General features: G+C 39.9%; 1 protein-coding gene across 5 annotated transcripts in view; it reads right to left on the reverse strand.

The window, feature by feature from the left end:
• The window catches only part of FREM1 (FRAS1 related extracellular matrix 1), a 102,210-nt gene extending 94,852 nt beyond the window's left edge, over window positions 1-7,358 (reverse strand). For all 5 annotated transcript variants that reach the window (XM_030567431.1, XM_030567432.1, XM_030567433.1 and 2 more), the window contains exon 1: window positions 7,154-7,358. The gene's annotated coding sequence lies outside the window, so the exon portion shown is untranslated. The remainder of the gene's footprint in view (window positions 1-7,153) is intronic.
• Between the last annotated feature and the right edge of the window lie 18,895 nt (window positions 7,359-26,253).

Genomic DNA, 26,253 nt, shown 5'->3' on the forward strand with positions numbered 1-26,253 from the left:
ATCATAAAAGCAAGATGCCTTGTCTCTAATCAACAGGAGCCCAAACATTATTTTGAAACAGTCTGCTCCTAAAAAATTGTGCCATTCTTAAATGCTACCAGGTATTGCTTTGCTAGAAATATACATTCCAGGCACTACAAAAGCATATCTGAAATATCATAGTATCCTTCCAAACTTGTATGTTATGGAAATTTAATAAGGCTCAATCTTTCCCTGAGATACACCTGTTCAACTCTCACTGAAGACTACAGGAGCTGAGCACCTGTTCTGAGGGAAGAATTTGGCCCAAAAATGCCTTAAATCCTGCTATTTGATTGTGGATTTAAGACAGTCTTTAAATAACCAATATGCAATTTAAAAGAATCTGTAGGAAATATTCCTGCATGATCTTTCTTATTTAGGCCTTGTGAAGGGTACAGAAAACTTTGTTCATTCTATGGGCCTGATTCTAATCACAGTTAACCTGATGTAAATCAGGACTAACTCCATTGACTTCAGTGGATTTATACTGGTATAAAACCCATCATAAGTAACATCAGAAATAGGCCCAATGGCTCCCAATTACAGTACAAAATACCCTATAAAAGAACTTTAATTGCCGAAGACTGAAATCAGTGGATGTTGGATCACGCCATAAGATCTGCGCTGTTGGATCAGGCTTGGGAGTTTTCACTTAGCAATTGTATTTTTTAAAGGGAGAGGAAGAGTGGGTAGAGGGTGAAAGTAGGTTCGGTTTATCTGTAATGAACAATATTAAGAAAGAAAGTAGAAAAAACCACATTAGAAAAAACAAAGAAATTAAAAAAAAAAAAAAAAAGTCCTAAAATTCCTTTAGGAAAGAAAAAGATTATTACTCTAGTTACAACTTAGCCAGGGGCAAAGGCAGGGACTCTGATCTTCTAAATTATGTAGCTGTCACCTTAGACCATGCAATTAACACAAGCTCGGTTCTGGCCAGTTGTTGTTTAATGTTCTAGTCCCATTCACCACAAAACACAGATTAGAGGCCATACAGAAACCAGATACTTGGCATAGTTTTTTCACTGCATTTTGTGATGCTAGAGAACAATACCCCTCTTTTTCCCACTTTTTCAAATAGCCCTTATCTGTGTATGTAACTCCTGCATGTTACTTGACATAGCTAAAAGTCAAAGAACAATAAGTATTTCAGTGCATGGGGCTTTAATTATTATTTCATAGCAATCTTCTTTCTCAATCAGCGAAAACAGCCCTGACAGAAAACTGTATCCAATATATCCAGGTCTTCCTTGTATATCCCTCCACTGCCACTCTGACCTAGATTACAGAACCTAGAGCTGGAAACGATCTGCCCTTTTTGCACTACAGTTTATCAGTACAAGGCTGGGTTATGACAACAGACAGGCAACACCAAAAATGCCAATGATTCCCTGTTTCATCCACACTTAACTTGTTTTATGTTTGTTAAATTACTCAGTTTACTGAATATCATACCCTGACATAACACCATGAAAATGTCTCCTGAAAAAATTGTGCATCACCCAGGCAAAGCTACACTATTTGAGGATGAAACTGAATTTGCTTTCCATAATAGCTCGGTTCTGGGCCTCTCCCAAGGCATCTTGCCAATTATACTCTACTGTACTTATTTGGATTTGTTTGTTTTACAATGTGTAGTCCTAGGGGGAGGCAAACCCATTTCAATTGAAGTCTCTCTCACACTCTTCATGTGTTTAATGAAGTTAGATGTACAGCAGCTGCCCTTAAGAACTTGCCATTTTCCCTAAGATAAACACAGATATGGTTGCTTCATTGTTTGTGGAATTCCCTGATCCTAGCAGTGACTGAGGACATCCAACTACAAATAATAATTGCTTTTCTAAAGGATCTCCACTGTGGAGTGTTTAAAAATGTATCCTGAGTTTATTTTTTATTGGGAAATTGTCAGACAGCATTAATTCTTCTCAAGTCACTAATTTTCAGACTTGATTGTTCTCAGTATATTACCACAACTGTTTTGTAGTCAGCAATAGGTCGCACAAGCCTAAAACATTAGACTGTTCAAGAGAAGGAACATTGGTCTGAACACTAAAGTTTTACATAGCATCATAGGATCTTTAAAGTTCTCCCAGGGCAGCCACCAGATAGCAATGGGGACAACTTGGACTTAACATATTTGAAGCATAGCTGAGCCTTGTATTAATGCACTGTAATGTCAGTCATAAGCACACGAGCTTAAATCCCATTTCTGAACTCAAACCCACAACCTTCTGGGTCTGTGGTGACAGCTCTACCAAGAAAGCAGCATTGTCAATACTGGAGAGTATATATATAACTGAAGAACAGAATGCAGCATGGAGGGAGGCGGGGGAGAGAGATAGAAAAGGAGGGCATGGGGAAATAGTGAAAGGAAAGAGGAAGGGATCACAGAATTTGAAAGAAAGGCTGTATTTTCCAGTACGTATCTCAATGTCCCTTGTTGAAGCCTAATGGCTGGTCTAAATGAGGAATTCACGGGGAAGGTTTTGCAAAATAGCTAATGTGTGAATGTAAAGCTCAATAGCTATTCCACAAGTGTATGGACTCTTTTATTCTACACTAAAAGTGCTTAGTCTGCTTCAGAAGTGGATTAACCGAAACCTCTCAAAGCACACCAAGGGCAGAATAAGAACATCCAGACAGGGATATAATACAGAATAGGTATTTAGCAATAAGTATTCCACTAAGCAATATGCTATTATGGGCTTTTCCCTGTGTAGACAAGCCCTGAAAGTCCTTTTATTTCTACCACTACAATGAGAGATTCCAAGGACTGGATGGGACTCTTCCTCAGAGAGCAGTGCTCCATTCCTTCATCATCAAATAGAACTCCTGGAACTTTGTAAAAGGTAGACATAGAAAGAAAAAAATGTTCTCTAAATCAGGAACAGATACTTTAAATTTATCTAAACAACACAGCCCTCTTAAAACAAAACAAAACAAAATTAAAAAAAACCACAGCATCTCGTACAGTCAACAGTGCATTGTTAAAAGGGCATTATGATTAAGTAGGTCATAGTTTCTGACTGAGACTAACAAGCTTGTTAAACCCATTGCTGCCTCCTCTCAAAACTGTGTCTTCCACATAGCTCCTTTTAGAGCATTATTTCTCTTTAAAGTGTTACATCATATTTGTTCACTGTTAGAGAGTTTTAAAACTTAGACATAGAGGTTGCATTGTTAAAAAGAAAATTATCCAGAAGATAATTGGAGAGACCAATAATTAAAATCAACTCTTGTGTTTTAATGCATTTGACTCCCTAAAATTAATTTCTAACTGCTGGATTGCACTGCATGGATACTGTAAAAATTTTCCACAAGAAGGTAACTGGGAGGTTTCTGTCCTCTTTTCATTTAACCCCAGAGAAACAGCTTACCCACAAGAAGTTGGGAATGTAAAGATGAATCCGTTTTACTGGGTCTCTTTTCTTACACAGGTTCCCCAGCTGGTTTTTCAGAATCATTACACATATAGAAAGCAACATTCTCTGAACATTCATACCCCCATGTTACATATATTCATTAGGAATCAAGGGCCCCTTAATGTGAATACCATACACAAATATATAGCTTTATCTTCTTTACAGCTGTCTGAAGGAAACTATATATTCCAGCTTCTGGTAGAATTTGATTGGTGTCACTGGTAAAATATTACTTTACAGTATTCTCCCTTCATCCTTTTTAATCTGTGTGGAATTATACACTGACTGAATTCCTCTGCCCTCAAATGGGAGCATAATGTTATTGTGGAAGGTCATTTGTAGGGATGGGCAAATCAGTTTGGGAGAAATAGGAATCTTTCCAAATCTTTGCCCATTTCCTGATCACTCACCAAACCTGTTGGAAAATTTGAAAATCAGTTAAAACCTCCCCCTAACTACTCCCTCCCCAGCTATATCTTGTATGTAATTATAGGTCCTCTTGTGAGAGGTGAAAGAGTAAACTGGGGGAAAATGGGGTAGGGACTTCATTTTGCCTTATTCTGGGTCCCATCATCAGGGAGTGAGCCATGCCTCACTTTTGGTGACAAAAGCAAGTAGCCCCTCCACTGGTCTTGCTGGTATCCCTGTTTTAGAACTAAGTGACAGTCTGGAACTTCCTTTCAACATGCTAAAGGATTATGAAATCCTGGAGCACGTGTGATCCCTCACTTCCTTTTGTGTTAAGCTGGCAATTCTTATGAAGAGGGAGGGGTACTTGGCTCTCTGGGTTTTTACAATCATGCTGTGTGCTTACTGTGTGACCTTCAAGCAAGTAATTCTGATATGAGAGACTAAATAATTGTTTAAAATAATGCATTCACTTCTGTAGGTCAATCAGAATTTGCAATTATTAACAACAATACTATGCATCTATACGTCATCTTTCATTTGAGAACCTCAGATTGCTTGCAAAGAAACTTAAAGTGTTGTTATTCCTACTCCATGAGTGGGAGAAAATGAAGCACAGAGCAGTTATTTGCTTGAAGGTCACACAGTAAGTCAGTAGGAAAGTCAGGAATAGAGCCCAGGTTTGCTCACTTCCTGCTCAAACCACTAGACAACACTGCCTCCCTTTACAGGATACTCACTACTGTTAACACTCAAGCATTCTAAAGCTGATTTTTTTGGAAGGTGTCTCTCATCAGAATTTTTCCAGGTTGGTAAATGTGGTAATTTGGGAACAAAAAAGTGTAATACATTGCTAAAGAATGATGCATCTATCTTTTATATACTGTATATAAATAAATTTCTTCACAGTTCAAGATGTTTGCATAGTGCATCTCCACTATGCCAACTTCATGTATTCATACGATGGTTCTAGGCAGCTGGAGAATACTTTTATATGAAATTCAGATGGAACACAGCTGCAGTTTATTTTCACAGCCAGCTTTTAAAGCCATTTGAAATGCTGCTGCAGGCATCACAATAATGGCAGCTATAGACAAAATAAAACATTTCATTATGCCTAGTCAGGTTTTTCACCTAGGTGCATAAAAGGCAGATGAATTGTTCAAAGGATCTCGTTACAAATTGTGAAGGAGCCGCTGCCATCCAGTTCTGCACAGACCACCTACAGACAACCATATTTAGGAGAGAAGGTTATCCTTGTGCAAATTAGGCTATTGCAGAATCACTGATCATGGTAATTAGAGCTGAGTGAATAATTCTCAGTGAACAATTTAACTTCTCTTTCTGCTCATGGGATATCCACAAGCAGAGCACAACTTCTAGTTTATTCATTATTCAACTAATAATGACCATTTGGTCGTGACTACTTTAAACGACAATTTAAAATGTATTGCTTAGATGTGACTGGTCAGATCAAATGTTTCTTTTCCCCTCACTGGATGAGCTCACATCTGGTGTAAATGCTGAAATTCACTTACTGTGAACATGTGTACTATTAAACTGGATCGCACAAATTGCTGCAGAAAGTGAATACAACATATTAATGAACACAAGTTATTTTTAAATGAATACGCCTCAGTTCATATCCATGGATACTTTTTGCTGCATTAGTTGCCTATTTCTGCATAGAACAGAAATCCCCACAGTAGAAAAAAAAGTCTCAAAGCTGAAAGGCCTCCAATATAGGATTAAAATCCAAACCAAGTCTCCACAACACTGTATATCCTCAGCATACTGTCATTCCGTACACTATAGACAGCTAATGGGGATAATAGTGTGGGGAATTCATTTCTGGGAAAGTTCCCTAAACATCAAAAATATCTCCCCTATTCCAGCAGAAATTCACCCATACAAGAACGTAATCGGTTTCTAAGCTACTTATATTACATTTTATCCTTAAGAGAGGGGTTGCTATTTTTGCATAGGCAGGGGGGGGAAGTAATTAAACAGCTTTACAGTCTTCATGTGGAGATCATGCAGCCACCAACTTCTTCATATAGTTGGTATTAAATCACAGAGCACTCAATTAACTTCTAAACAGGGTTTTACTTAAGATCACAAGAAGAATTTAGAGCAGAGGCTTTTATTCTATGTTTGAGTACTGGGTGAAAACATCCCTATCATAAACTCTTAAAAATGTTAGGGAAAGATCATAATGGAAATGCTGACAGACCCTTAACTACAATGGACATTAGTGGACACTGTTAGAATTGAGAGAGAAGAAAGAGGACAAGTGAATTTAGGCCATGAGCTCTTTCACTACTTAAGCACAGCTGCAGCAGCACTAGAGCCCAGTCAAATGCCAGTGCTTCATATGGACATATTAGGTACATGGTAGCACTGGAGACGCATTTTGCTCATTGCACCTAGCAAATTATGCAGCATTGGCTCAGTTAATAGACTCCCCAGATCATAAATACCAAAACATTTTTTGAATACTCCTTTCAGGATGTACTGTGTAATTAGCAGCAGCAGCTTGGCTTATTAGTGCATCTCAACACAACATGGAATGAAGTTGAACAAGACACAAGAAAGTTGCATTTTGGAGATTAGTTTTGTTCAAAGAAAGAGCAGAGCAAAGCACTTCCTTAAAATATTACAAATCAATGTCTGTAGAATTCAAGTCAAGAGAAGATAGCTATATGAATACAAACCAAAAAAAAAGTTAAAAAAAACTTAACTCATATTTCTACTGCAAGATAAAATATATCCTTAAAATATGCTTTAAAAGCCCATAGTCTCCCAGCTAAAGCAAATATATTTTCTGAAGGGTTTTACTCTGACTTCTATTAATATTAAAAGCATGTTCAGGTTTTGATACCACCTCTCTCTCTCTTTTACTGTGTTTCACTTAAAAAAAATTCAAAGAAACCTTGCTAAACAATACATTCAAACCCTTAAGGTTTAAGAGGGAAGTAACAAATTATAAAATTATAAAGCTTTATTAATGTACTGGTGGTGCAATAAAGACAGTTTAGAAATACATATCAATTAGTAAAAAAAATGCATTTCAAGATAATATGATTCACTTGGAATCTTTTGCTTCTAATCTTTAAAGGTAATGCCTCTTTTCCATCTTAAATTAGAATGAATCTTTCATCCTGAATACTGTAAATATTGTCTGTATGCCTTGTTGCAACATTCAGTAAAGGCACTAACTAATACTACAAGCATAAACTCCACGGCATTCAATTCATACAACAATATATTCAATAGGAGAGGGAGAACACAGAGACGGTACTTACAGGTAGCAAAATTCCTTCAGGAGCTTGAAGACAAGAGGATACTGGTATAAGAGGGATAATGAAAGTCACTGACCCAGTAATCTCTGATTTAAAGGGCTTGCAGAAAGAGAGAGAGAGAAATCCTATGAGGGGGCGAGAGAGAGCTGAAATTCCAGTCTTTCTGGTCAGCTTGGTTTTAGTTTTCTTTGTACTAAAAATCCACATTAAAAAGTCTCTTTGCCATAGTTGCTTGCCAAGCTGCTGCTGACTTGAAAACTTCCAGAGTACAAAAACTTCGGGGCTTCCTATGATAAGGGCATTCTAAAGATGCCTTCAAATGTTTACACTCAGAAATGTTTCTCTGGCAATGAGCCCCAGATCTTTCTCTTCTGCTAGTTGAGTCTGCTGGAACGAAAAACTGGCTGCTCATTTCCCTCCCCCCACCTCCAGTTCTGTTAGACTATTTTGTTTTTCCACTATCAGATATATGCTAAAGCTTGATAGCAAATGGCTGTGCTAGAAATCTCTCCACCCTAATCCCTTATCCATTACTAAAAGAAAAATAAAAAGTCTTTATTCAAATACAGATTAGAACATACCCTCCATAAAAGGATAACCAGGCAGCTCTTGAGCTCATGTCAGCATGGCCAGTAAAATTAAAATCAAATACATTATTATTGTAATGTGTTTAGATTACTACAAAATAGATTCTTTCCACTAGTTGAAATATTTCAACTGGCAGAGAGTGAAATTCATATTTCAGTCCAAATATTAAAATTAAAAACATATTTGTTGCAAATATTCTTCCAAATTACAATAAAATAAAGATCAGTAATGAGTTCAGATTCTCTCCCCTGCCCCCATCTGAAACTACAGGAAATGGAAGGAGGATTCACTGGGCCAAAGGTGTTGAGGTGCTTCATGCCTGAAGGGACTGGGATCAATGTTCCCTTAGCCTTTCGTCTCTAGGCTTACAGTTAGAATCCCATACAAGTCAGAAAAGACTCAAAGTTCTTGCCATGTGATGGCTTTTTGATGCCCCACGACAAATGAGTTTAGTGCTCTAACTCTTGTTTCCAGTGGATGAGGGTCCATGTTACAAAGCCACCATCATCACAGTTAGCATTAACTGACACTGTGTTGTCAGCCTCAGCAGAGAGGCCAACCATAAAAGAGCATGGAGACTGAAACACTCTCTCAGTTCACAGTGCAGGGTGTTCCTCTAAACCAGAGCTGAAATCCAGTAGAACAGCAATATGGGAAACTTGCATTGCCTCTGCTACACCCATGCTTTGGATAAACAGAAGACTTATGGCTCCAGTACTCATAGTAAACAAGCTGAGGGTCAAATTCATCTCTACCGTAACCCCACTAACTACCATGTATTTGTCCCCCATTTCCTTCACGGTGAATTTAGCCCCCATGCAAGAAGCACATTAAATACACACAAACAAAAGTGATCAACATACTCTAAACGTTAAAAACCCAAAAACTATTGCGAAAGAAAAGCTTCTGCAGATGTTCTTGTTGCTCAAGAGGCACAACCAGAGGCAGACGAAAAAAGCAGTGTTAAAAAATAAAAGGGACTGAAAAAGCCCTGCCAAGTGGATTGTAATATGATAAACAATTTGAGCAAAAATTGTTTTAGGAAAAATTCTAGGCAACAAGTTTTTAAACTTCAGACTTCACTCTTGTATCCTAGTGGGAAAATGCCCTGGTTTTCAGAACCGTAAAAACCTTCAGATTTTATCACTTTGCAGTAAAATTTGGAATGAATATATTTCTCTTATGAGTCACACAAATGGTTTCAGTTAATTTGCTTCAGCTGCTGAACATGTCTGCTCACTAATATTTTACTTCTAATTCATGGTGATGGATGATCTCTCTGCTTTGCACAATGCCCATGTCTGTGGTCTGGTTAGTATCCGCAGAACTGCGATACATGTATGCTGACTAAAAGTGCAAGTTTCCTAACAAATATGGTGTTAAGGAGTAACATTATCATCTCTGGCCAAAGTCACCTCTAGTATAAATGGAGGCAATCCCTTTCAAGTCAATGTAGATTTTCTGAGTACACCAGATGTGAATTTGGGGTCTTGCACCTTACTGTAGTCTGTGAGGTTTTGAATCCCTTTTATTTACAAATGCCAGAACATTGGGGGAAAATGTACATCCTGTAGATATACATGTATACACATAGACTATTTTCATTTCAATATTTGCCTAAATCGTAAAGGGAATGGGCTGAATCAGTTTACATGAAGGAAGACCTACTCTGCTACCTATATACGATGTATCTTTCTCATTAATAATTAGCTACAACATGGCTTAGAATGCTGGTGTGAATGTGAACAGTCAGCATGTTTTCCAAACTCTTTCTTTAAACAGGATGATAATAATAATGATCAGTTGTTTTCACCCCCAACTTTTATTTGTAAAAGAAAAAAATGCACCTGATGCACAAAAAAAGAAAAAAAACCTGTTCTGTGTCTGAGTTTCAATGCCAAGTGTTAAACAATGGCCTAAGCAAGTCTAAGGTGAAGTGTCAAACAGTACACTAATTTTCACATTCTGTTAAAGAAGAGATGCTGTTCTTTAATGACAAAATCCACGTAACCCGAGAAGCTGGGCTGTGGTCAGCAAGATCTGCAGAGAAGCAGAGAAGAAAAGATCCTCTCCTTTGGCTGAAAGTGGCATCAAAGCTGCTCTGTGACCGTCACTACAAGTGTATGTTAAGTCCATGCAGTGCCTACAGGGTGAGTGGGAAGTGGGAGAAGACTAGATGATCCACAGCTAAATTAGATCTGCCTTAACCCACACTTTCTCCATCCCTTCAGCAATGAAGTTCAACCATGCAGACTAAGAGACTGATCCAGCTCCCATTGAAGTCAAGTGCAAAACTCCTAGGGATTTCAGAAGTGCAGGATCAAACTAAGTAGGGAGCTGCAGAAGGTGGGCATGCTGGCAGAGTGCCTGATCTGGCAAGTTGCTGAGTGCCCTCAGTTGTGACAGACTTCCATGAAGTCACACAGCACCCGGCAACGTTAGGCCCAGGCGTTTCTGAAACCTGACAGGACTTTGATGAGAGTTAATGCCAAAGAGAACAGGTTCCCTTAACGATGAAAAAAGGCGAGAATGTGCTACTGCATCATAGTACCATAAACAGGAGCAGCTTCACTGAAGCACTGTGTCCTGTCTCCCAAGTGGGAAGGGGTGGCAGGTTTGTAGAAATTTTGGTGGTGCCCAGAACCCACCCACCCAAACTCCGCCCCCACCTGCCTAAGGCTCTGGGTGGGAGTTTGGGTGCAGGGAGGAGTTCTGGGGTGCAGGCGTCTGGGCTGGATCAGGGGATTGGGGTGCAGGAGGGATGCAGGCTCTGGAAGGGAGTTTGGGTGGGAGAGGAGGTCTGAGGTGCAGGCTCTGGGATGGGGCAAGAGGTGGGGGTGGAGGAGGGGGTGAGAGGTGCAGGCTCTGGGATGGAGTTTGGGTGCTAGGTGCAGGCTGTGGGACAGAGTTTGGGCGCAGGCTCTGGGAGGGAGTTTGGGGGCAGGAGAGGGTGTGCGGGAAGGGGGTGGGGAGGGTGCAGGCTCTGGGACAGAGTTTGGGTACAGGATCCATGCTGGGGCAGGGGGTGGGTGTGCAGGGGGGGTAAGGGATGTAGGCTTTGGGAGGGATTGCAGAGGGCTGGGGTGCAGGCTCTGGGACGGAGTTTGGGTGCAGGCTCTGGGCTGGGGGTGGGGGGTGTAAGAGGGATTGAGGAGTGCAGGCTCTGGGAGGAAGTTTGGGGTGGAGGGGGTGCAGAGGGAGGGGGTGCAAGCTCTGGAGACACTCAGTGCTGAAGAGCAGAATTTTCTACACCGATTAAAGTACATGCTTGATACTTCCCATAAACTTACAAATGCCCAACGGACACCATTTGTTTCACTAAGCACATGTCCACACTTAAAATGCTGCCTGCAGCTGCGCCACTGTAGTGCTTTAATGAAGCTGCTCTACACCAATGAGGGAGCTCTCCCCCATCAGCATAGTTAATCCACCTCCCTGAGAGGTGGTAGCTATGTGGGCAAGAGACATAGCACTGACTACATGGAGGCATTAGCTCAGTATAACTATGTGGCTCAAGGGTGCGGATTTTTTTGTTTTTGTAGTGTGACACCTTGGCCAAATCACTGAATCTCTCTGTAATTCAGTTCCCCAGTTGTAAAATGGGGATAATCATTTAATAACTAACCCAAATCTGACTGTTATGCCCTGGAGAGTCATAACCACAGAACCTCTGGAGCTATGTGTGTTAGAGCTGTTGAGTTTTACGCTGAATAATAGATGAGTTTAACTTCTTCTGAAGCAACAAAAAACGTATCACAGATATGCGCCACTTGCATTCAAGAACAGTGGTAAAGGTTTCCAAGCTAATGAGTTCCAGTCGGTGGTGATAAAGGCAACTGCTGAAGTTTCTTCCTTGATAAGTATAAAAAAAACATTCTTTTCAAAGGACTACTGTCATAGAAATCTGACAACATTTTAAAGGATCTCTCAGGTGCCTAACCTTCAGGAGATATTTTCAGCTTCAGTGACAAACAATTGACCTCTTAATTCATGAGCCATGACTTTGCTGTGTTGTCTGAAAGAAGACAAGCATGTCACTGTGACCTAAAGTGAGTTTTAACGAGGATGCACTTCCATTAGAGTGATAGAAAGGCATGTCTTTATTCTTTAGGGAATGAAGGAAGTTACCTGTGATACAGCTACTGATAACAACTAATTATCAATGTTAGCAAGCTGATTTTTAACCCCCGATGCAAGTTTCAAACCAGGAGAAGAAGTATTGCTGTGTAGAGCATTTGGGCCAAAATCTGTGCAGGCATAACTCCCTTAATTTCAATGGGAACTTTGTTTTTAATAGGTAATACATGATGGTCCTAACACAGAGCAAAGCAAAGGAGGAAGGATGGTCTTCAAGTTATGCACAGTACTGGAGTCAGGAGTTCTTGGTACTAGTGCCAGGTCTTATACAAACTTCTGTGCAAGTTTTTTTGTGCAAGTCAGAACCTCTCTGCATCTCAGTTTCCCTATCAAAGAGGGACAATGATGTTTACCCACCTACCATGTGTGCTAAAAAACGTAATTCATTGGAGCAATATTCTACCCTCATCACACTTGTACAATCTCATTGACTTCAACGGATTTACACCAATATAATTAAGGAGAGAATTTGACCCACTAAAGTCCTTATTCTCCAAATCAGTTGGTAACTTTACAGATACAATAGGTTTCAACGCTATTCATGTGCTTGATTGCCAAAGTGGGGCCCTATATTTGCAAAGTGCTTTGAGATCCTCAGACACAAGAGAGCAAAGTGTTATTAGACCTCAAAATCCCATGAGAAATGCAAAATGATTTACTTATATTTACTGAGTAAGAACCTCTCTCTTTAAAATAGTTCTTTTGTTAAAGAACTGAAGTTGAACTAAAGTGGGGAAAATGAAGCAAGATGTTTTTATCTTCTTTTACAGTAAACAAAAGAAAGGTGTTTCCATTAAACAAGGCTTCTAAAAAACAGTTCTGTTGGTAAAGCTTCACTGTAAAATTAAAAATTATACTTGCAAATAACATCTTACCTATGTTACTAGGAGAGAGAGAACAGTATCTTTTTGCCTTTGCCAATGGACATAGCATGAATATCATTTTGAAATCCTCTTTGCGCATTCCTTTTGCTTATTATTGACCCTAAAAGAAGGTAGAAATTTTATACCGTGAGCCGATTAGGAAATCACTCCATTTATTATACTTCTAAAGCAGAGCAAACATTGGAAAAAGACCAAAATTACAAATATTCTTTCAAATAAAAACCAAACGCTTGTTTTGTTGGTATTCACAAGTGCCATTTTCTATTCGCCATCATTCCAATGAGCAAATATTTGTTCACTAGAAAGTGTTGTAAATACTCATTCACATGAGAAATCATGATGGGAAGATTCACCTAGTCTCCTTGAAAGCTGTGCATCTCTTTTGGAGACATCTAATTAGGGAGTGTCAAATAAATCATTCACCCAGCTCTACAGAGTCCATAAGGAAAAACCAGGATATATCACATCATCTAATTCAAGAATGTAAATATCTAGAATTTTGTTACATTACTAGGCAGAGAATTTTCGCACAGGAGATTGTCACCATCTTGTTTTATATCTGATGCAAGTAATATGCGGTTGCTCAAGAGACCAGTGTGCCACTGTACCCTCTGATGACATAACAGCACTGTGTTGCAGGCAGCAGCAAAGGAAGGCAGTTGGTTGCAACAGAAGTAAGGGATTTATTTAGTTATTCATAGATTTGAAGGCCAGAAGGGATCATTGTGATCATCCATGCTGACCTCCTACATAACACAGGCCGTAGACTGTTCCCCAAATAATTCCTTTTGAACTAGAGCATAACTTCTTTAAAAAAAAAAACCACAACCACACACACACCCCACACCAAATTTTGATAAAAAAAAAAACAAAACAAAAACACATGCCAGTGATGGAGAATGCACCATGACCCTTGGTAAATTGTTCCTAAGCGTCTGATTGTCGTCCTTGTGCTTACAGACCAGGGGTACTTAACACTATTGGAATGGTGCAACTCCCTTCTGCACAAGTCAGCCGCGTTAGCTGTTATGCTGTGGAAAGGAAAACATGCTATACAGAACTCTATATTTGCATGGATCCTTCACCTCACCACAAGCATGGCTGACTAACATTACCGCTCTTTACACTTAACTATAGCAACTTTCATGTGAAAAAACAATATATAAATAGATGTTTTATTAAGCATAACATTCATTTTGAGAGTCTGGGAGGATTTTACCGAATGGAAGACGAGTATAGTAGATGGAGGGGAAAAGCACATGGTTTCTATTTTTTGTTAGGAAACAGAGGAATACAATAGAATGATTTTACAAATATGGTCACAATTAACATGCCTGCACGGAACTCATGCTTACAGTGAGTGGTGCAGGGTTAAACAAGGACACGGTATTTGCTTCTGCAATTGGTCTGTAATTATGCACCAGGCAACCCTTCACAACTATCCTTTCTCCTAAATCAACAGGAAGAGGGAAGATTGGGTCAATATCAACGTAAGTCAAGGATATGGCCAAGTTTACAATGAATACCTGGTCTCTGGAGGACCCACAATACTGTGTATTTTGTTATGTTTTAGATGTTATTACTTGGGTAAGTGACCATTCCTGTTGTTTTTCCAGGACACTAGTCCTCTGGCACAAATGACTTCAGCATTGACTTCTAGTAGCCAAAACTACATGTTTCAGATCTCATTAGAATGACTTCAACTTTGGATTCTCTCTAGAGAATGATCCATTTATTTCAATGTGGCTTCTCGCTCAGTCAAGTAATAGGAAATTAAGGGTGGCAGAATCAAGCCCTCACTTAGAACTTTAAATCCATCAGCACTTTCTGTTGTCAGTTTGTTGTTTTAGTACTATAAACATGCAGGAGTCACACTATCCGTGACAGTGGCTTTAACTAAGCATATTGTGGGCTTAGTTATAACTGTTCCCCTGCACAGAAAACCAAATATGTCTCTTTATCCAATGCCAATGACCATATTCAGAGTCGATTTATATTTGTTCTTAGAAAATTTCACTTCCAAGGTTTTACATTTTAATCTTCTAAAAAAATATGTAAGATCAGGAAAAGGAATACAGGAAACAACTACTGGCCAGGTCCTCAGTAGGTGTAAAGCAGTGTGGCTCTGCTGAAGTCAATGGAGTAATGACAATTCTTTGCAGCTGAAGATATGCCCTGTGGACTGAAAATATGGATTGCTGTCATCCAGAAATTTATATTATTCATAATTTATCCTCCCACAAGGTTTAAAGAAAAAACACTCTTTGAAGAGTCAAATACAGTCTCCTTCAAAGCTCTTCTACTGGAAAACACACTCATACATCGAGTCACTTTATAAAATAAGTCACTGGTTGTAACAGTGCTACTAATTTGAGGTTAAGAATGGCATGGTGAAGCATCAAGCTTCATTCTAGATCTCCTGGCAAGAGTTCCATAAAAACATTCCCTTGACAGTAAGCAGATACAAACAAAAAAACCTGCATGTGCAGAATAGTACTAACAGGGATGTTTGAACACATCTTTTTGACAAAGAAGATTTATATAGATTAGGGCAAGTAAATGTTTCTTCACTTTATAAGATGACTTGCTGACTTCAATAAAATGAAATATCTATATCTTGCTGCCAGGCTGTTATTTTTAATCCTCTCTAGAATTCTGAAATTACTAATAAATCTTGGGCTTGTGGAAGTAGAGCAAGAACTGACAGGGATTTGAGGAGGATTTCAATGCAAACAGTCCCTTCTGTGAGCAAGAGTCAGGCTAGCTGTAACCCTAACAACACAAGACTTATAGAAGTGAGGATTGTGCGAGGCAAGTGGGAAAGAACTGTGTGAGAAGTTGTTGTGACCTTGTGTAGATAAATATGGAATGAAGACTAGAGTCTAAATAGATGTGAAAAATAAGATATCAGGATGACCCATGTATAAACAAAATGCAGCTGTTGCTCATTATTGTATGTAACAAAAGGTATAAATGCTGCTGTAATTGTTTACCTGTAGAGAGACCTATTTAGCTCTCTCACTCCATGCAGTTGCTAGAGATAACAAAGTATCTGATTTGCTGCACCCAACCAGAGAGTGAGAACTCTGTTTTTCTCTGACAGACTAGACCCTCAGTTGTACAGAGCTTCACTTGTTTTGGCTGAGACGTAAAGTGAGTTTGAAAAAAGCTGTGCGTCCATAGTCCCTAGGGCTGCTGGGGCTATTTTGCTCTGACTTAATTTAGAGCAGCCTTTGGGTTCTGAATTATACCATCTTGTTTAGTGAGCCCTGAAAGGTTATGCCAGCAGGGAAATCACCAAAACAGAGTGTTACAGCCATACCCCTTCTACTGGGGGCTTGTGAGGGGCTGTATGCCAGCTCAGGATTCCCCAGCTGCTTGCTTAGGGTAGTTTCACAGCTCTAGTGCACTGTGAGAGTGGGGCCAAGGGAGTGTAGTACAGGCCAAGAGCTTGCCTACTGTTGTGTCTATTTTCAACTACCTCATAGAATCAGAATGTCACAAATGGGTAATGTCTCTGCAGGAAATACTGGTGCCTGGCCAGTCTTCTCACATGGAAACTCCTCTGCAAAGTAAAAAAGGGGAGTTTGGTTGTTTAATCTTCATGATGTAACTTTAAATCTAAGAGGAGATTGGTACCTGTTCTTGTGCTTCCTACATATATGAAGACTCTCTTTGGAAGAGAGTCTCCTGCCCCTCCTTCTTGCCTTCTTTTGGCATAAAAGACTGTATGGCTAGAGGAAAAGGAAAAGGCCAAGGCTTTCCTATGCCTGACTGTCCTGTCACAGGGCTGTTGACAGCAGACATAACTTTTGGCTGCTCTAATTTATACTGGGAGACTGGTCAAAACCAGCTGCTTCCTAAGGAACAACAGCCTTCAACAATATGCCCACACAATCTGTACAGCCAAGCAGCCAGCCAGTTTGCTGCAAGCTGATAAAGCTGTAGGAATTTTACATTATCACTATTAATTTAAAAGGAGGGAGGTAGAAGAGTTGTAAAATATGTAGAAAGCACATTTAGGTGAATAAATCACTTCTAAGCCACAACATTTTCATGCTGTAAAATGTGAGAAATAAAGACAAGGTTCAAAATCATTTTTAAAAAGTTAACTAGGACTTGCACATATATAACCAAAATGTTAAATAGTAGTCACCCTGACCAATTTACTTCTACATTGTATCTTTTTATTTCTCCATTTGTACGCTTTTGGGGGTACAACTTCAGCTGCTATAAATTGTCATAGCTTCATTAAATGAACTTGAACTGAAATCAATGGAGCTATGACAAATCACACTGTTTGAGGATCTTCCCCACAGTTGCTGGAAATTGTAGGCTCTTTGGGGCAGGGACCGTATTTTATTATGGGCTTGTACAACACTTGGCAGACACTCAGAGACTTTGATCCTGCTTAAGGCTTCTGAATACTAATGTTATATTTATGTATTTGCTTTGTTCGTTTTATAAAGGTGCTCCTGCTACCACTAAACATCAAAGCACTGCAAAACCATTTTGAAAGACCAAACAAATAGTTTTGTTTTATTTTCAAAGGACAGTGTACACAGATGCAGGAATAGCAGTGTAGCGTGCAAGAGAAGTGCAGTAAGCTTGCAAATGTTTCTTAGGGATGGACAAAAAGTTAGAAGCATACTACCCAACATACTCATTGCAGACTATAGCTGTAAACAGCCTTATTAGCTCAAAAGATAATTAAAATAACTTCTAAATACCTTATCTTTCACACAAACATGCATGTAAAGCACCATTGCCTGAAGGCCTTATCAATTTAGAGAGAACTATAAACATTTGGTTGCTTTATAAGATGCAGTCTGCTGCAAAAGTGCAGTTTAAACATAATGGTGGGCCTATTTAGGGATCAAGGTTATCATTTTTTCAATCACACAAGAAATGTTATGTCAGTGATCTTTCAGCACTGTAAACTTCAATATCTATGGGAAGATTAAAGCATTTGGCTTGAGTGTATTTAAAGAGAGGATTACAGAAAGTATGGTTTCCATGGCTATGGGTTAGACAGTACATGCTTTTATAAGGGTAAAATTTGATCTTCAAAGAATGTGCAGTTAGTCTCCCCCCCCATTTCTCCTTTTAGTCTATATATATTCAAATGCTAAATGAAGTCAGAAAATTGTAATGTACCAAAAAACATAGTGAATTTCAGAAACACTTAAGATATCCTGAGAAAAACTACAAAGCTACTCTGCAATCCAAAGGGAACCTACTGAATATGAACTGCACCAAACCTATCCCTCTCCCCGCTACACAATTTTTTCCTTACTATGTTGCTAAGGATATTTTATTCTCTAAAGCAATACTTTACAAAGGACCTGGAGGGTGGAGGTTTTGGTGCCTTAATCCCTGCCATGTCTTACTACCTAAAGACTAGGTTAAGCCATTCAGCTAAACCCAGAGTTAGGGGCAGTACAAATTGCACCACACCAGAAGAGCTCTGGAGAGGAATTATGATTCTTATTTTGATGGGGAGTAAGTTACTTCATCCCTTTCCGAGGCACACTGACTCCCTGCCATGTGATTAGTGAGCTTAGCTACACCAGTAAGTGCGGGGACAGAGCCAAACCTCCTCATACTCAAAGAAGGCCACACTGGATAAAAGAGCTTTAAAGGAACACCTGCAAGCCCACCAATGATTTGAGGACTCCAGAACGTCAAAGCAGGACCTGACAGTACAACAAGACACTGCTTGCTCCCTGGAGTTCATGGGGATTTTCTTATTTCCTTTGGCTCTTGGTCTCTTTGTACCATGTGTTAGTCAGTTTTCCACCAGGATGCACAGTTAGTTTTACAATTTCACCTAAATATAGAAGCAAGACTTCAAAATGTTTCACTAAAAAAATAAAATAAATAAATCACTGAGATCTACAGGCCAGAAAGCCCAAGTTAAGCAGGTAATGTACATTTAGTTGTGCTTGGAAAGCCACGTTGAGATCTTCCATAGACAGCTTAGAAATTCATCAGCCTCATCATTTCCCCTTCACTTCAGAACTCGGTATCTCTTGCCACCACCCTGAACTAGTGCTGCCATCCTTCTGCTGGACAGGAACTGGGTGGGAATTCTTTTGGAGCCAAGTAATGCTGCATAATAGGTCTATCCTTACCATTTGCGAGGAAGCAATAAAGGTCCTCCAAGATGTCAAAAGGAGGTATTAGACCACTAGTTTCTTCCCATTCTAGTCCTGATACCAAAAGGGAAGGAGGAGGAGTGTGGACAGTGATGACTCTTCATCCCCCACTCATTCTCATACCGGAAACTGATATAAAGCAAGTGCACAAGTTGCACAGGTGGCAGGACCCCACGTAGTTACTTGTTTGTGCTTGGTTTACATTGAATTTGAACTGGTTCACCCATCCTTATTAACACAGAGGGAGTAACTCCCCTATATTATAGGAGGTTAGAATGGAAACTTACCCAGCCTGAACAGTACTATACAGAGAGCAGCAGCCATAATTACAGTTAAGGTCAGCTACATTTCCATTCAAGCCACCTATTTTCAGTCACTCACAGCTTCTGAAATTTTAACTTTTTAGCTTGCAATTTTCCAATCTCAGTCTCTGTTTAAAGATGACTTTTCGTGAAAGTCAGAGCGATTCAGCCATCTTTGAGCCTGTGTGAGAGGGAAAGACCGACATCTTTGCAGCTGGGCACTCAGCTGCTACAGTTACGAGCATCAGTTCAAGACAAGCAGGTAGACTGCTTTCATCAACCAAAACAGCTTGGGATTGAAAGCTGAAATTTGGCAAGGGAACAGCCTTCGTTAAGGGGCAGGCAGTGCCTGCTCTATTCTAGAAGAGATTGGTTTTCATTTGACCACTTAAAACCTTTGAGCCTACACATAGATTTCTTCCATAGCTTGCACTTAAAGGAGGATTTGTTACCAGTGACTATATGGTTAACTTAGCTGCCTAGTGAAATCCTCAGATGGAAGGTGCTATAGCGGTGTACTATTGTATTACTGAACAGGAAAGTGATCCTTTCTTTTTATAATTAATGTATTGATATTTGTAAAGAAACCATGAAAATTACAAAAAGGATAAATGACATACAGATGGTATGTTTCCAAATGCACAATTCTATTGGAAATCACGGGGTAATTACACAATTTTACAACTTGTCAAAGCTGCAAGACCAGACATTACTACACAGGATGGGTATAACATGTTATGTCTAACAGTAATCAAATAGGAGAAGATGTACATGCATAAGAGGAGGAGGGCAGAAGGGCGCTCGGAAAGAGAGGGGGAAAAGAAGAGGTTAGGTGGTATGGAGGTCTGGCATTCTTTGAGCCATCACAACTTTTTCTTTTTCAATCCAATTGTATTTAGAAATTTTTTGAATTCATATAATTACTCTCTATGGCAATAAGCTCTTTCTTTGGCTGCTAACTTAGACTAGTCCGATTACCACTGCTTTATTCTCACCATAAGCCTACTCTTTCATTTTTGTAAAATCATGCACTTGATGACCATTGCAGCCCTTAAAAACCCAAGTCTTTGTGGCAGAGTTAAACCCAGCATCACAGGTCAATAACCTAGGATACAATTTCTGGCTGAGGTTTGGCTGCTGAAGCCAAGCACTACTTTAACTCTTGTGTGCTCCTCTTTCCACAGCTACCCGATTGCTAGCCAGGCCCAGCCAGACCCACAGCATATGTGTCAGTGTTCCTTTTTTCTTTGTTACCGTGTCAACAAATCTCAGAGGATAAGGTGTTTTCTCTTTGGCAATCTCTGTAGCATCCAATACAGAATGCTACAGAAGCATTTCTAACATCCTGTAATATGTTCTGCTACTGGCATTCTTTTAGGACTCTGATAAATCCCCTTCCCGTGGTTTCATATAAACTGCCAAACTAATTGAGTTCCTCTTCATTAACAAAGTATGCCTAGTGGACTTGTGCCTGAGAGTTTATGAAGAAAGTAATAATTTATCCCACAAAAGTCAATATAGGCTGCTATAACTCAAAAACTTCAATCCTGCTGATACCTACAGAAACATCTCCTGGCATTTAAGTGGCCTTCCCAACATGGCACACTATCTTTTTTTAGACAGATAGCAGAAAGTATGCAAAGCACACAATAGATAAAAAGACGGACCAGTGTGATAAACGGGTGGCTTGTACTTGGAAGGGTTTGGGGAGAAAGGAAACATAAAACTTACATACTCATCTGTCATAAATGGATAGTTAAGAGTTAATGGAACAGAAGTACTTCATATCTCTTTTGCCTGTAAAGGGTTAACAAGATCAGTAAGCCAGGCTGTCACCTGACCAGAGGACCAATCAGGGGACAGGATACTTTCAAATCTTGAGGGAAGGAGGTTTGTGTGTGTGCTGTTAGTTTTTAGTTGTTGTTCTCTCTGGGTTCTGAGAGTGACCAGACGTGCAACCAGGTTTCTCTCCAATCTCTCTGATACAGTCTCTTATATGTCCAGAATAGTAAGTACTAGGTAGATAAAGCGAGTTAGGCTTTTGTTTGTTTTCTTTATTTGCAAATGTGTATTTGGCTGGGAGGAGTTCAAATGTGTATTTGGCTGGAAGGATTTTAATTTGTACTTGTATACTTAGGCTGGGAGGGTATTCCCAGTGATTATAGCTGAAAGACCCTGTAACATATTCCATCTTAAATTTACAAAGATAATTTTTACTGTTTTTTCTTTCTTTAATTAAAAGCTTTTCATGTTTAAGAACCTGATTGTTTTTTTATTCTGGTGAGACCCCAGGGGACTGGGTCTGGATTCACCAGTGAATTGGTGGGGAGAAAGGAGGGAAGGGGGGAGAGAAAGGTTAATTTCTCTCTGTGTTAGGATTACTTTCTCTCTCAGGGAGAGTCTGGGAGAGAGAGAGAGAAGGAGAGGGGGAAGTGAATTTTCTTCTCTGTTTCAAGATTCAAGGAGTTTGAATCAAAGTGATCTTCCAGGGTAACCCAGGGAGTGGAAGCCTGGGAGAGGCAATGGTGAGGGAAAGGGTTTACTTTCCTTATGTTAAGATCCAGAGGGTCTGGGTCTTGGGGGTCCCCGGGCAAGGTTTTTGAGGGGATCAGAGTGTACCAGGCACTGGAATTCCTGGTTGGTGGCAGCGCTACAAGTACTAAGCTGGTAATTGAGCTTAGAGGAATTCATGCTGGTACCCCATCTTTTGGACGCTAAGGTTCAGAGTGGGGAATTATACCATGACAGCATCAAATGAGCCCCCAGAGTAAAAGTAAGGTGTGCCCAGTTCTCTTCATTAATGTTCAAAGCTTGTACCAAAACAAGTTAAAAACAAATGGAAAGTATTCAAGCCAGTAACTTTATAAACTCAGTCTGATCTAGAAAACAACAAAAATGCTATTGAGTCTAGCCGAAGACCGTAGTTTGATCTTTTAAAATCAGACTCAAGTCATGTATGTAATTACATGGAAAGGAATTACATAGAAAGTATCAAAGGCCTCTTACTTGTGGTGATTGATATGATCTTGGCTCACAAGCCTATTTATAACATACCAAGTTTCACTGTTTCTAGTCCCTTGTGTACTATTAATTGCTCTTTCATTCTAAAAGAAGGAAGAGAAAATGCTTTAAAAAATTGTAATTAAAGTGAATGAGACTGAATACACAACCCAAGATAACTCTGCTTTTTAAAATTATTTTATGTAATTTTATTGATAGGGTATAACAGATCAGGCCTTTGGTCACTGGATAGAAACTGATCACAGTTGCTAACCCAGCCCTATCTGCTGCATCTAATTGAACAAGTGTAAAGAAAAACTATTATCAGAACCATATTACAAGAACACCACCACACCATTACAACTTCAGGCACACACAAAAATTCCTTCAGGTTTAGGCACCAGCTAAGTGGGAGTTTTGTGGAATGCAGCAGCGCCCAAATCTAGAATTTAGTCCCTTTGAGGATCTGGGTATAGGTATCTTCTCATAATTGGGCCTACCAATTTACCTTAATTGTGAGCTCAACTGTAAGGAATGAGTGAAAGTTCATAAAATGTCACAATAACCTAGAACAATTTTTATAGGAAAAAGTCAAAAAGGGAGACAAGAAGACTGATTTACTCCAAATACAAAAGCAGCAAAGAATCCTGTGGCACTTTATAGACTAACAGACATTTGGGAGCATGAGCTTTCGTGGGTGAATATCCACTTTGTCAGATGCATGTAGTGGAAATTTCCAGGGGCAGGTATATATATATATATGCAAGCAAGCTAGAGATAACGAGGTTAGTTCAATCAGAGAGGATGAGGCCCTGTTCTAGCAGTTGAGGTGTGAAAAGCAAGGGAGGAGAAACTGGTTTTGTAGTTGGCAAGCCATTCACAGTCTTTGTTTAATCCTGAGCTGATGGTGTCAAATTTGCAGATGAACTGAAGCTCAGCAGTTTCTCTTTGAAGTCTAAAACCCCTTCAACACATCATCAGAGATCTACCACCCATCCTGGACAATGATCCCACACTTTCACAGGCCTTGGGTGGCGGGCCAGTCCTCGCTCACAGACAACCTGCCAACCTGAAACATATTCTCACCAGTAACTGCACACCGCACCATAGTAACTCTAGCTCAGGAACCAATCCATGTAACAAAACCTCGATGCCAACTCTGCCCACATATCTACACCAGCAACACCATCACAGGACCTAACCAGATCAGCCACACCATCACCGGTTCATTCACCTGCACATCCACCAATGTAACATACACCATCGTATGCTAGCAATGCCCCTCTGCTATGTACATTGGCCAAACTGGACAGTCTCTATGGAAAAGGATAAGTGGACACAAATCAGATATTAGGAATGGCAATATACAAAAACCTATAGGAGAACACTTCAACCTCCCTGGCCACACTATAGCAGACCTTAAGGTGGCCATCTTGCAGCAAAAAAACTTCAGGAACAGACTTCAAAGAGAAACTGCTGAGCTTCAGTTCATCTGCAAATTTGACACCATCAGCTTAGGTTTAAACAAAGACTGTGAATGGCTTGCCAACTATAAAACCAATTTCTCCTCCCTTGCTTTTCATGTCTCAACTGCTAGAACAGGGCCTCATCCTCCCTGATTGAACTAACCTTGTTATCTCTAGCTTGCTTGCATATATATACCTGCCCCTGGAAATTTCCACTACATGCATCTGAGGAAGTGGGTATTCACCCACGAAAGCTCATGCTCCAAAACGTCTGTTAGTCTATAAAGTGCCACGGGATTCTTTGCTCCTTTTACAGATCCACACTAACACGGCTATCCCTCTGGTACTTGACTTCAAATACAAAGGCCTACTGATATAATTCAAGGACTGTTAAAACCATGCCTGGTAAACAAGAAGAGTGTGGGACCGGAAATCAATGAACCAAAATTGGTGTGTCAGAAATTAGTTTGTGAAACAACTGGTGAACAAGACTGATGAACAAATAATGAGGGGATAGGCTATTCTACCCATCACTCCCTTTTGGGGACCTTAAAAGTCTGGGGGTGGGAAACTAGGGGAGAGGGGCATAGCAGTAATTGCTGGATGAGAGGCAGGTGAACCAGAAGGAGCAAGCTTCACCATCATGGCTGCCACACTTACCCTCTCCTGGGAGCCAGGATCCAATGTGACACCTTTGCTGAGCCTGAGCAGTGTCCTGGACCAGAGTGAGGGACGCCAATGTCACTGCCACCCCCACTGGCATTGGCTAAATCCCAACCACCACCTGGGGATGAGAAACTTCAGTTCCTGCTGTCAGCCCCCAAGCTTCCCCAATTCCCCTGGCCAAATGTGTCCTGTTCCTTCTCTAGCCTATAGATATATGCTAGGTAAGGCATAGGTATAAGTCAAGGCAATAATGCAAAAAGCCTACAAGCCTCAAGGCCTGTAAAACAGTAGCTTAGCCAAACTAATTATGGCATAAAGCCTTAAACATAAATATCTATTCTAGAATAACTCTAAATCATAAGTTATCACAAGACAGTATGCTGTAATGACTTCACAAGATGCTAGTTTATACCAGCTTGGGATATATTTAGTAAGAGAAATCAGCTGATGTTTGACCACAAGAATGCCATGGTTATTAATTGACATATATGCTAATAAGATTGGCCTAAAAGGATTAATAGCCTGCGGAAGAAGAGCACCACAACATTAGTAGGATGAGGAACTACAAATAAAGAAAAGGGGTAGAAATCCCTACTGAATATGCATTAGACATAGTGGCATCAGCATAATGCATTATAGAAGTTGTATCCCAGCCACTGTGCTTTGAGAGGGATAGATGTAGCCCTTGGGAGATGCCAGGATGACAACCTAGTGATGATGGTGAAGGGGAAGATGATAATTAACACTTCAGGCTGTTTTGCAAGGCATGGTGTAAGTATAGGATGCTCAGCTCATTCTGTATTCTCTACCTGCATTACTGGGTTAGAGTGTTAGTGAATTTGCTAACTACTCTAAATATTATGTGATTTCCTGAGTGAGAATGTTGCAAGCGTGCACATCAGGGTTCCCAACCTAACAGTAATTTTGATAATGCTGGGCCTGATCCTGGGACAAGAACCTACCAAATTCAGAGTGCTAATTGCAGAAACTAAATCAGAAAAGGTGATATCATGGTAGGGGTCTACTATAGACCATCTAACCAGGAAGAGGTGGATGAGCCTTTTTTTAAAACAACTAACAAAATCATCCAAAGCACAGGACTTGGTGGTGATGGGAGACTTCAACCATCTGTTGGGAAAACAACATAGCAGGGCCCAGATTATCCAACCTGTTCTTGCAATGTATTGGAGACAATTTTTTTTATTATTTCAGAAAGTGGAGAAAGCAACTGGGGAGGAGGCTGTTCTAGATTTGATTTTGACAAATTGAGAGGAACTGGTTGACAATTTGACAGTGGAAGGCAGCGTGGGTCAAAGTAATCTTGAAATGATGAGTTCATGTTCTAAGGAATGGTAGGAGGGAGAACAACAAAGTAAAGACATTGGATTTCAAGAAGGCAGACTTTAGCAAACTAGAGGAGTTGGTAGGTAAATTCCCATGGGAAGCAAGTCTAAGGGGAAAAATAGTTCAAGAGACTTGGCAGTTTTTCAAAGAGACATGATTAAGAGCACAAGAGCAAACTATCCCACTGCAAAGGAAAGATAGGAATTATACCAAGAGACCACCCTGGCTTAACAAGGAGATCTTGAATTATCTGAAGTAGAAAAAAAAGTCCTACAAAAACTAGAAACTAGATCAGATTACAAAGGATGAATATAAACAAACACCACAAGTATGAAGGACTAAATTAGAAAGGCCAAGGCACCTTTGAGATTAAACTAGCTACAGACATAAAGGGTAAGACAAAGGGTAATAAGAAAACATTCTACATGATAAGCAAAAGAAAGACCAAGGACAGGCCAATTACTCAATGGGGACAGAGGAGAAACAATAACAGAAAATGTGGAAATGGCAGAAAGGTTAAATTATTTCGTTTCAGTTTTTAGCAAGAAGGTTAGTAGC

The sequence above is a fragment of the Gopherus evgoodei genome, chromosome 6, assembly GCF_007399415.2.
Source record: "Gopherus evgoodei ecotype Sinaloan lineage chromosome 6, rGopEvg1_v1.p, whole genome shotgun sequence".
NCBI lineage: Eukaryota > Metazoa > Chordata > Testudines > Testudinidae > Gopherus > Gopherus evgoodei.